At 39.3% G+C, this 12,968-nt stretch overlaps 1 non-coding gene across 1 annotated transcript; it reads right to left on the bottom strand.

Moving 5' to 3' along the window:
- Positions 1-802: 802 nt before the first annotated feature.
- On the bottom strand, positions 803-910 carry LOC130977704 (small nucleolar RNA R71). The gene has a single exon (XR_009085385.1). It is a non-coding gene; the product is annotated as a small nucleolar RNA R71 (small nucleolar RNA).
- Positions 911-12,968: the final 12,058 nt, after the last annotated feature.

Raw genomic sequence — 12,968 nt, 5'->3', positions numbered from 1 at the left:
TTTCTAATTTTCGAAAATGCCTCCCTCTTTTTCAAAATTCTTAAATTTTTTTTCGAAATTCTCTCCTTCTCATCTCTTTCTATTTATTTTATTTATTTACTAACACTTCTCTTCATCTTAAAATTCGAACCCTCTCTTCTCTTCTGTGTTCGAATTTTTCTCTTCTTCATTCTTATTCTTCTTTTCTTTTACTCACATAAAGGAATCTCTCTACTGTGGTAAAGGGGATCCCTATTATTATTGTCTGTTCTCTTCTTTTTCATATGAGCAGGAGCAGGGACAAGAACTTTCTTGTTGAAGCAGATCTGGAACCTGAAAGGACTCTGAAGAAGAAGCTAAGAGAAGCTAAAGCACAACAATCCAGAGAAAACCTTGTGAGAATCTCGAAAAAGAGAGAGACATGGCCGAACCCAATAACAATGGTAGAGGCACAAGGAGGATGCTTGGTGACTATACTACACCTACTTCCAAATTTGATGGAAGAAGCATCTCAATCCCTGCCATTGAAGCAAATAATTTTGAGCTGAAACCTCAACTAGTTGCTCTAATGCAATAGAACTGCAAGTTTCATGGACTTCCATCAGAAGATCCCTATCAGTTTTTAACTAAATTCTTGCAGATCTGTGAGACTGTTAAGACTAATGGAGTAGATCCTAAAGTTTACAGGCTCTTGCTTTTCCCTTTTGCTGTAAGAGACAGAGCTAGAACATGGTTAGACTTACAACCTAAAGATAGCCTGGACTCTTGGGATAAGCTGGTCACGGCCTTCTTGGCTAAGTTCTTTCCTCCTCAAAAGCTAAGCATGCTTAGAGTGGATGTTCATACCTTCAAATAGAAAGATGGTGAATCCCTCTATGAAGCTTGGGAAAGATATAAGTAGATGACCAAAAGGTGTCCTTCTGACATGCTTTCACAGTGGACCATTTTGGATATATTCTATTATGGTCTATCTGAGTTCTATAAGATGTCACTGGACCATTCTGCAGGAGGATCCATTCACCTGAAGAAAACGCCTGCAGAAGCTCAAGAACTTGTTGACATGGTTGCAAATAACCATTTCATGTACACTTCTGAGAGGAATTCTGTGAGTAATGAGACGCCTCAAAGGAAGGGAGTTCTTGAAATTGATGCTCTGAATGCCATATTGGCTCAAAACAAAAGGTTGACTCAGCAAGTCAACATGATTTCTCAAAGTCTGAATGGATGGCAAAATGCATCCAACAATACTAAAGAGGCATCTTCTGAATAAGAAGCTTATGATCCTGAGAACCCTGCAATGGCAGAGGTGAATTACATGGGTGAACTCTACGGGAACACCTATAATTCTTCATGGAGAAATCATCCAAACTTCTCATGGAAGGATCAACAAAAGCTCCAACAAGGCTTTAATAATGGTGGAAGAAATAGGCTTAGCAATAGCAAGCCTTTTCCATCATCTTCTCAGCAATAGACAGAGAATTCTGAGCAGAGCTCCTCTAGCTTAGCAAATATAGTCTCTGATCTGTCTAAGGCCACTTTAAGTTTCATGAGTGAAACAAGGTCCTCTATTAGAAATTTAGAGGCACAAGTGGGCCAGCTGAGTAAGAAAATCACTGAAACTCCTCCTAGTAATCTTCCAAGCAATACTGAAGAGAATCCAAAAAGAGAGTGCAAGGCCATTGACATAATCAAAATGGCCGAACCTAGAGAGGAAGGGGAGGACGTGAATCCCAATGAGAAAGACCTCATGGGACGTCTCCCAGACAAGAAAGAGTTCCCTATTGAGGACCTAGAGGAATCTGAGGCTCACATAGAGACCATAGAGATTCCATTAAACCTCCTTGTGCCATTCGTGAGCTCTGAAAACTATTCTTCCTCTGAAGAGGATGAAGATGTAATTGGAGAGCAAGTTGCTCAATATCTAGGAGCCATCATGAAGCTGAATGCCAAGTTGTTTAGTAATGAGACTTGGGAAAATGCATCTCCCTTGCTCATTAGTGAACTAGATACATGGGTTCAGCAAACTTTACCTCAAAAGAAACAAGATCCTGGTAAATTCTTAATACCCTGTACCATAGGCACCATGACCTTTGAGAAAGCTCTGTGTGACCTGGGGTCAGGCATAAATCTTATGCCACTCTCTGTAATGGAGAAACAAGGGATCTTTGAGGTACAGGCTGCCACATTCTCATTAAAAATGGCAGACAAGTCAATAAGACAAGCTTATGGAATGGTAGAGGACGTGTTAGTGAAGGTTAAAGGCATTTACATCCTTGCTGATTTCATAATCTTAGACACTAGGAGGGAGAAGGATGAATGTATCATCCTTGGAAGACCCTTCCTAGCCACAGCAGGAGCTGTGATTGATGTTAACAGAGGAGAACTAGTCCTTCAATTGAATGGGGACTACCTTGTGTTTAAGGCCCAAGGCTATCCTTCTGTAAACATAGAAAAGAGGCACGATAAGCTTCTCTCAATATAGAGTCAAACAAAGCCCCCACAATCAAACTCTAAGTTTGGTATTGGGAGGCCACAACCAAACTCTAAGTTTGGTGTTGAACCCCCACATTCAAACTCTAAGTTTGGTGTTGGGAGGTCCCAACAATGCTCTGAAAATCTGTGAAGCTCTATGAGAGCTCACTGTCAAGCTATTGACATTAAAGAAGCGCTTATTGGGAGGCAACCCAATTTTTATTTATCTATATTTTTATTGTTATTTTATGTTTTATTAGGTTCATGATCATGTGGAGTCACAAAACAAATACTAAAATAAAAAATAGAATAAAAAATAGCAAAGGAAACAGCACACCCTGGAGGAAGAGCTTACTGGCGTTTAAACGCCAGTAAGGAGCATCTGGCTGGCGTTCAACGCCAGAACAGAGCATGAATTTGGCGTTGAACGCTAGAAACAAGCAGCAATCTGGCATTTAAATGCCAGGATTACACCCTGAGGAGAGCTGGCGTTAAATGCCAGAAACAAGCATGGAACTGGCGTTCAACGCCAGAAACATGCTGCAGATTGGCGTTGAACGCCCAAAACAAGCATTAAGTTGGTGTTTAACGCCAGAAACAAGCATCAACCTGGCGTTAAACGCCAGGATTGCATGCAGAGGGCGTTTTACACGCCTAATTGGTGCAGGAATGATAAATCCTTGACACCTCAGGATCTGTGGACCCCACAGGATCAGCTTAGGATCTGTGGACCCCACAGGATGCCCACCTACCTCAACTCACCCTCTCTCTTCTTCACACAATCCAATAACACTCTTCCCCAAAAAAACCCTTCACCAATCACCTCAATCTCTCTTCCCCATCACCTCTTCACCACTTACATCCATCCACTCTTCCCCATAAACCCCACCTACCTTCAAATTCAAAATCTCTTTCCCACCCAAACCCACCCTAAATGGCCGAACCAAACCCCTCTCCCTCAACTATATAAACCCCTTCATCCTTCTTCATTCTCACACAACACCACCCTCTCTTCTCCCCCTTGGCCGAATACACATCTTTCTCCCTCTCTTCCATATCTTCTTCTTCTTCTTTTTTTCTTTCTTCTTTTGCTCGAGGGGTGAGCAACATTCTAATTTTGGTGTGGTAAAAGCATAGCTTTTTTGTTTTTCCATAACCACTTATGGCACCTAAGGCTGGAGAAACCTCTAAAATGAGGAAAGGGAAGACAAAAGCTTCCACCTCCGAGTCATGGGAGATGGAGAGATTCATCTCAAAGGTCCATCAAGACCACTTCTATGAAGTTGTGGCCAAGAAGAAGGTGATCCCTGAGGTCCCTTTCATGCTCAAGAAAAATGAGTATCCGGAGATCCGACATGAGATTCAAAGAAAAGGTTGGGAAGTTCTAACCAATCCCATTCAACAAGTTAGAATCTTAATGGTTCAAGAGTTCTATGCTAATGCATGGATCACTAGGAACCATGATCAAAGTATGAACCCGAATCCAAAGAATTATCTTACAATGGTTCGGGAGAAATGCTTAGATTTCAGTCTGGAAAATGTAAGGTTGGCATTCAACTTGCCTATGATGCAAGAAGATGCACACCCCTACACTAGAAGGGTCAACTTTGATCAAAGGTTGGACCAAGTCCTTATGGACATATGTGTTGAAGGAGCTCAATGAAAAAAAGACTCTAAAGGCAAGCCGGTTCAATTGAGAAGACTGGACCTTAAGCTTGTGGCTAGAGGATGGTTGGAGTTCATCCAACACTCCATCATCCCCACTAGCAACCGATCCGAAGTTACTGTGGATCGGGCCATCATGATCCATAGCATCATGATTGGAGAGGAAGTAGAAGTTCATGAAGTCATCTCTCTAGAACTCTACAATAGCCGAAAAGCCCTCCACCTTGGCAAGGCTAGCTTTTCCTCATGTCATTTGCCATCTATGCTACTCCGCTGGAGTTATCATAGAAGGAGATATCCTCATTGAAGAGGACAAGCCCATCACTAAGAAGAGGATGGAGCAAATAAGAGAGCCCATTCATGGATCTCAAGAGACACATGAGGAAGCTCATCATCAAGGAATCCTTGAGATGCCTCAAGGGATGCATTTTCCTCCAAACAACTATTGGGAACAACTCAACACTTCTCTAGAAGACTTGAGTTATAACATGGACCAATTAAGGGTGGAGCACCAAGAGCACTCGATCATTTTCCATGAGATTAGAGGAGCTCAAGGACATCATTGGTCCTTCAAGAAGAAGACGCCACCATCACTAAGGTGGACTCATTCCTTAACTTCTTTGTTCCTATTTCTCTGTTTTTTGGTTTTAAGCTTCATGTTTGTTTATGTTTTGAGTCTTTATTACATGATCATTTGTGTTTAGTAACTATGTCTTAAGGCTATGAATAATTCCATTAATCCTTCACCTCTCTCAAATGAAAAATGTTTTTAACACAAAAAAACAAGAAGTACATGAGTTTCGAATTCATCCTTGAATTTAGTTTAATTATATTGATATGGTGACAATACTTTTTGTTTTCTGAATGAATGCTTAAACAGTGCATATTTTTTATCTTATTGTTTATGAATGTTAAAATTGTTAGCTCTTGAAAGAATGATGAACAAGAGAAATATTATTGATAATCTAAAAAATCATAAAATTGATTCTTGAAGCAAGAAAAAGCAGTGAAAAAGAAGAAGCTTGCGAAAAAAATTGGCAAAAAAAAGAGAAAGAGAAAGAAAAAGCAAGCAGAAAAAGCCAATAGCCCTTAAAACCAAAAGGCAAGGGTAAAAAGGATCCAAGGCTTTGAGCATCAATGGATAGGAGGGCCCAAGGAAACAAAATCCAGGCCTAAGCGGCTAAATCAAGCTGTCCCTAACCATGTGCTTGTGGCATGTAGGTCCAAGTGAAAAGTTTGAGACTGAGTGGTTAAAGTCATGATCCAAAACAAAAAGAGTGTGCTTAAGAGCTCTGGACACCTCTAACTGGGGACTTTAGCAAAGCTGAGTCACAATCTGAAAAGGTTCACCCAGTCATGTGTCTGTGGCATTTATGTATCCGGTGGTAATACTGGAAAACAAAGTGCTTAGGGCCACGACCAAGACTCATAAAAGTAGCTGTGTTCAAGAATCGACATACTTAACTAGGAGAATTAATAACACTATCTGAACTCTGAATTCCTATAGATGCCAATCATTCTAAACTTCAAAGAATAAAGTGAGATGCCAAAACTGTTCAGAAGCAAAAAGCTACAAGTCCCGCTCATCTAATTAGAACTAATATTCATTGATATTTTGGGATTTATAGTATATTCTCTTCTTTTTATCCTATTTGATTTTCAGTTGCTTGGGGACAAGCAACAATTTAAGTTTGGTGTTTTGATGAGCGGATAATTTATACGCATTTTGGCATTGATTTTAGGTAGTTTTTAATAGGATCTAGCTACTTTTAGGGATGTTTTCATTAGTTTTTATGCAAAATTCACATTTCTAGACTTTACTATGAGTTTGTGTGTTTTTCTGTGATTTAAGGTATTTTCTAGTTGAAATTGAGGGACCTGAGCAAAAATCTGATAGGAGGCTGACAAAGGACTGCTGATGCTGTTGGATTCTGACCTCCCTGCACTCGAAATAGATTTTCTGGAGCTACAGAACTCCAAATGGTGCGCTCTCAATGGCGTTGGAAAGTAGACATCCAGAGCTTTCCAGAAATATATAATGGTTCATACTTTGTTCGAACTTAGATGACGCAAACTGGCAGTCAACGCCAGTTCCATGCTACATTCTGGAGTAAAACGCCAAAAACACGTCACAAACCAGAGTTAAACGCCAAAAACATGTTACAACTTGGCGTTTAACTCCAAGAGAAGCCTCTGCACGTGTAAAGCTCAAGCTCAGCCCAAGCACACACCAAGTGGGCCCCAAAAGTGGATTTCTGCATCAATCACTTATCTCTGTAACCCTAGTAGCTAGTTTTAGTATAAATAGAACTTTTTACTATTGTACTAGGGTCTTTTTGACCACATCTTTGGACGCCTAGTCCTTAGACCAGGTCCTTTTCCCTATTATATCAAATTCATATCAAATTTTGGGGGCTGGCCATTCGGCCATGCCTGGACCATCACTTATATATTTTCAACGGTGGAGTTTCTACACACCATAGATTAAGGTGTGGAGCTCTACTGTACCTCGAGTTTTAATGCAAAGTACTACTATCTTTTATTCAATTTAGCTTGTTCTTATTCTAAGATATTCGTTGCACTTCAACTTGACGAATGTGATGATCCGTGACACTCATCATCATTCTCATATATGAATACGTGATTGACAACCACTTCCGTTCTACCTCAGAACGAATGAATATCTCTTGGATTCCTTAATCAGAATCTTCGTGGTATAAGCTAGAATTATTGGCGGCCATTCTTAAGAATCCGAAAAGTCTAAACCTTGTCTGTGGTATCCCAAGTAGGATTCAGGGATTGAATGACTGTGACAAGCTTCAAACTTGCGATTGTTGGGCGTGGTGATAGACGCAAAAGAATCAATGGATTCTATTCCAACATGATCGAGAACCGACAGGTGATTAGCCGTGCTGTGATAGAGTATTTGGACCATTTTCACTGAGAGGATGGGATGTAGCCATTGACAACGGTGATGCCCTACATACAGCCTGCCATGGAAAGGAGTATGAAGGATTGAAGGAAGGTAGTAGGAAAGCAGAGATTCAACAGGGACAAAGCATCTCCATACACTTATCTGAAATTCCCACCAATGATTTACATAAGTATCTCTATCTTTATTTTATGTTTTATTTATTATTATTTTTGAAATCCATTATAACCATTTGAATCCGCCTAACTAAGATTTACAAGATGACCATAGCTTGCTTCATACCAACAATCTCCGTGGGATCGACCCTTACTCACGTAAGGTATTACTTGGACGACCCAGTGCACTTGCTGGTTAGTTGTGCGGAGTTATGAAAAAGTGTGATTCACGTTTGAGAGTGCTAACAAGTTTTTGACGCCATTATTGATGATCACAATGTCGTGCACCAGACACACAGACCTGTATCTCTCGTAGGGTTAGTACCCTGTCATATCATTGTACAACCATTAATAATTTCACCATCACTTTCCTTTTCTCGTAGGAAAAACATCCTATATGGTTTGGAAGAAAAGTGTATGCTATTATATAACATTAGAAATCTCTGAAAGTTAGCTTTTCAATGCCACTAGAACCACATCAATTTGACCTCTATAGCATAAGTTATGCCCATTGGAGTGCAAGGAGGTCAGGGTTGACAGCATCATCCACTTTCTTCCTTTTCTTCTACACGAACCCTGTCAAATCCGTTCGAATGCTACCTGAAATAAACCAAATTGCACACGACTCAAATTAGCATTCATAGTGGCTCAAAAACACTTAAATCTTGATTAAACTTAACAAATTCGAATTCAAATTCACTAGAAAAGATAGGAAAGATACTCACGCATCAATGAATATGATTAAATTGAAGTGTGGATGGCTATGATAGGACATGGACTATGTTGGAGGTGGTTGGTGTCATTTGAATGGTAAGAATTTGGATTTTGTAAAAGGAATTGGTGAAAATAGAGGTTTGAGAATTTTTGAGATAAACTTAGTTTTGACCAAACTTTGGCATGCCATAACTTGACTTCCAGACCCCTAAACCTTTTTACGTTTGTTTCATATGAAAATTGGGTTCGTGAATTTTTCACCATTTGAAAAATGGTGTAAAATAATTTTTTACGAAAAAAGTTATGCACGTCGGAAGTTTGGGGTACGAATGGCAACTCTGCAATACTTAGAAGCTTTTTAAGGAAAATGAAGGGGACACGTACGCGGACTTATGGCTCTGCACATGGCCATTCACCTCTTTTCAGTCTACTCGTGTAGGCGGGCAAGTGCTGCATACGTGGCATGGGATAATGAGGCACTCGCGTACGCAGAAACACGACCGCTTACGCATTCATTTGCCTCTGTCCAAAGTACTCGCGTACGTGATCAAAGGTCGCATACGCGAGTCAGGAAAAACTACACTGCTGCGTACGCGGGACATGGTTCGCATACACGGGGCCCTATTTTTCAGTAACTTGAGTTTTATGATTTAAACATGATTTTGATCCTCTAAACACGAGTTTTATAATGCTTGTGAAGGGGGTTGAACTAGGAATGGGTGGTATCTTAGAAGAGAAGAAGGCTTGAGATATGATGAATTATGAATGAGAAGTGCAAAAATGTGATATATATGATGAATATGGCCATAATGAATGAATATGAATGATAATGTGGCTTATGCACTTCTTTTGTCTAAGATACGAGTTTCCCTTGGTATGATGCAGTAGCTTGCCACCACGTGCTCTAGGTCAAGACTCGATACTCTGTTGGTCCTACATCACAAGATGTGGCTGGGCACTTTAATGCCCTAGAAATTCCCCCAATGTATAGAATTTGACTATGATGGAGAAAAAGCTATGCATAGACTCTTGGGGATGTGCGCACGGGAGACTATCCAGGGTTTAGCAGCCGGACATGTCAGGTTGGCTTTATAATCGACATATGAGACTCATCAGCCATACGGTAGGTATGCATCATATGCATATGTTTATTTTATTTTGTTTGTGCATTTAATTGGGTTTGCCTTTGTGAATCAATATGCTATTTCTCATACTTGCTACTTGCAATAACTGTACTCTATTTGTGTTTGCCTTTGTCTGCTTTTGTTTGTCTTTGAGGTTCCACCGTAGTTCGGAGGAAAGCGAAGAGTTGAGGATTTTTAGTTAGAGTTTGATTAATATTTAGAACCTTAGATAACCTACCCTAATAATGGTCTTCAATTTATAAACTTTAAGATTTAAATCTGAGTGTTAGAGTTCTAGGATTGCCTCTGGCTTTTTCTGGACCTTATATCTTATATATGTGGCACCTTTACCATGCTGAAAATTTTCGGTTCTCATTCCATACTGATATTTGTGTTTTTTAGATGCAGGTCGAGAGGCACCTTGTTAAGCGTCTGGAGTTCTTGTCGCAACGTAGTGGGATATTACTTTTTGGGGTGTTTTGTGTATGTGTATGTATAGACTTCTCCCATGTTATGTTTTGTTGCTATACCTCATAGAGGCTTTTGATGGAGAACTAAGGTTTATTTTGAGTTCTTTAGTCTTGGGATTATATGTATGTAAGTAAATATTCTTCGGCCAGCCTTAGCTACGTAGGTTGAGCTTGGAACTTGAATATTTTGTATTCTTGACTATCCACTCTTATTATATATATATGTGTGTGTGCTTTCTTCGTACGCAAGTAAACGTTATCTTGAGCGTTGCGCTTTTATTTTCACAACTTGGCTTTAACCAACCTTCAAGGCTCCTCGAATATTATATTCTTTCAATTATATTTTGTATGTATGTTTTGTTTTCAATGTCGTAATACCACACTACCTCTGTTTTACGGCTTAAGCATAAAGCTCTGTGTGGTAAGGAGTTACATAGAGTACTTTGGTGCTTAAGTTGGATATTGCTTTGATCTTCTGGTTTGATAAATTTTGTAGAAAATAATAGAAAAAGAAGCAAAAAGCACAAAACAAGTTCAAAAGAAGAAAATAGAAAGTTTTGCGAACACTTTAAAGCTTAGGACATGCTTTGGAACCTTAGGCCACCTATTAAAAGCATGGCCCACGAAGAAAAGACCCCCTGGGAGTGTAATAAAGTGGTGTTTGATTCGCCAGGTTGAATGGGCATGTAGAATGAAAATGCCTTCGATATGGGACTCATGCGTACGCATGCTGCATGCATACGCGTGATTGAAGATTTTTGTCATAGTCATGCGTACACATGCCTCATGTGTACGCATGACCCAGTGAACAGTGGGCGTTCGACACGCCAGGAAGAATAGGCGTTTGTGCCTTACACACCTTCGACACTTAAGTGAAGGCTTCTATTTGGCAATATATATGGGCGTTTAATGTTACACTTTGAGCATGTCACACGCCATATTTTACCTCCCAAGACCTTGTTTGATTGAGTGGCACTCCACACGCCGTAGCCCGGCGTTACATGCTGGGCCAAGTTTCCAAAAGACTATTTCAAAGACCTAATTTGGGCATTTTACACGCCACAACAAGGGCCTGTCACACACCAAAACAGAAGGAGCTCCAGGGACCATAAAAGAGTGACGTTTCACACGCCATATATTGGCGTTCCACATGCTGCACAAGGAAGAGCTCCCAGGGAAGAGAAGATGGACGTTTTACATGCCCAAGGGTGGCGTTACACGCCAAAGGGACCAACTCCAGGAAAGCATAGCATTATGCATGCAAAACGTGGCATTTACATACAAAGCATGGCATACACATATGGGTGTTTCACTTGTTCCCTTTGGCCCAATTTCCATAAGCCTCATTTGCAACACTTCAAGCCAATTTAGGATGCAAAAATTGGGACCGCAAAAGATACAAAGTTGAAGAATTAATGCGGAAGATTGGATTTGATTTGTTTTATTTTTTAATTTAAGTTTGAATTTAATAGTTAGGTTTTGTTTTCTTTAGTATAAAAAGGTCCTAAAAACACTTTGAAAACGGCATCAGGACCTTTTGCTATTTTTGATACCTTGTTTTTGTTTTCAAAGCATGCGCAACTAATCTCCTTAGATAATGTTAGGAGCTTTGTTGATTCCTATGGATTAATGTTATAGCTTTTCTATCTTGATTAATGCATTGATATTTTCTTAAGAAAAAGTTTTCGTACTTCATTCCACGGATTTGAATATGTTGGAAAACAATTATCTTCTAATTTGAATTCTTTTAATATCTTGGAAAAGTTGATTAATTGAATTAAGCTTGAAAACTTCTTCTCATAATTCGTAAGTTTTGAATTTGGACTTGATAAGTGACATCAAATCAACCAAGTTTGGTTCTTGAGAATTGTGTGGTTTTAAAATCAGTGAACGTTCTTAACCTCTTGTCACAATTAATTAATCAAGAAATTGATAATTGATTAGGATTAGAGAAATTAAATTACCAAGAATTGGAGTTTAATTACTTATGATTTGCCATAGAAATATCATTGTTTAATGAAGGTGGAAAGTGAAAAATGTTTTTCCGGAAGTTTCAACATGTCTAAAACCTTAACTCTTTTGAATCGTATTTCTTCCTCAATTACTTACGACTTGCTTTCATTCAATTCTTTGTCTATTTATGCAATTATCTTTGAAAACTTTATTCTTGATTGTCTGACTAGAGTGATTAATTGACCGTTGTTTGCTTAATCCGTTAATCCTCATGGGATCGACACTCACTCACCGTGAGTTATTACTTGATATGATCCGGTGTACTTGCCGGTATTTTGTGGGTTATAAATCCGGTATTTTTGGCACCATTGTTGAGGATTAATTGTGGTTAACAAACTACCAATCAATTGATTACATAGATTAGACCTTTTTAATTGTGTTTATTCACTGTTTTCATTTTAATTCCCCATAGGAATTCCCTTCACCTTGTGAAGGGAGTTCCAATTTGATTCCCTTGTTGGTTTTTTGTCTATACAGAATAATAGGGATGAAGAACCTCTTCAATGCAATCTTAAGATTGAAAGAACTCTTTGGCATCAAAGGAAGCAAGCTAGAAATAAAAAAGTTGAAGAAGAGATTGAAAAAGAAATTGAAGAGGAATTTGAGCAAAATATGTTGGAGAATAACAATGCTAATGTTCCTCCACCTATGAGGACTCTTGGCTCTTTCATTACTCCCAATCCATGGAGTTGTGGAAGTAGCATTGTGACACCTACTGTCAATGCCAACTATTGTGAATTGATGCCTTAGCTTATCATATTAGTGCAACAAAATCATTAATTCAGTGGGAGCCCGCAGGAAGATCCTAACTTTTTCATCTCAAACTTCCTGCAAATGACACGGTCAAGACAAATGGCATCCTGGCTGAGGTTTATCACTTGTTGCTCTTCCCTTTTGCTGTAAGGGATCGGGCTAAACAGTGGCTAGATAATCAGTGGAAGGAGAGAATAGCCACATGGGAAGACTTGGTTACTAAGTTTCTAAACAAGTTCTTCCCACCTTAGAGGTTAACTAAGCTCAGAACAGATGTTCAGACCTTCAGACAACATGAAGAAGAGTCCCTCTATGAAGCTTGGGATAAGTGTAAAGAGATGCTCAGAAAGTGCCCTCTGGATATGTTTGCTGATTAGGTCCAACTCCAGATATTCTACGATGGGATCGCCACCTCCTCACGGGTTTCATTGGATAACTCGGCTGGAGAATCTTTGCATATGAAGAAGATCACTGATGAAGCACTGGAGTTAATTGACATGGTGGCCAACAATCAATACCTCTATTCCTCTGAAAGATCAATGAGAAAAGGAGTCATGGAATTAGATGCTTTGGACACCATTTTGGCTCAGAATAAAGTCTTATCTAAATAAATCAATGCAATTACTCAACATCTTAGAAGAATATAAGTCTTAGCAGTGAGCTCTCAAGAAAACTCCTATGGTATGAACAA

This window comes from Arachis stenosperma, chromosome 4, assembly GCF_014773155.1.
Source record: "Arachis stenosperma cultivar V10309 chromosome 4, arast.V10309.gnm1.PFL2, whole genome shotgun sequence".
NCBI classification, from domain to species: Eukaryota; Viridiplantae; Streptophyta; class Magnoliopsida; order Fabales; family Fabaceae; genus Arachis; species Arachis stenosperma.
The sequence above is the reverse complement of the archived record's forward strand: the minus strand, read 5'-3'. Positions and strand labels throughout refer to the sequence as shown.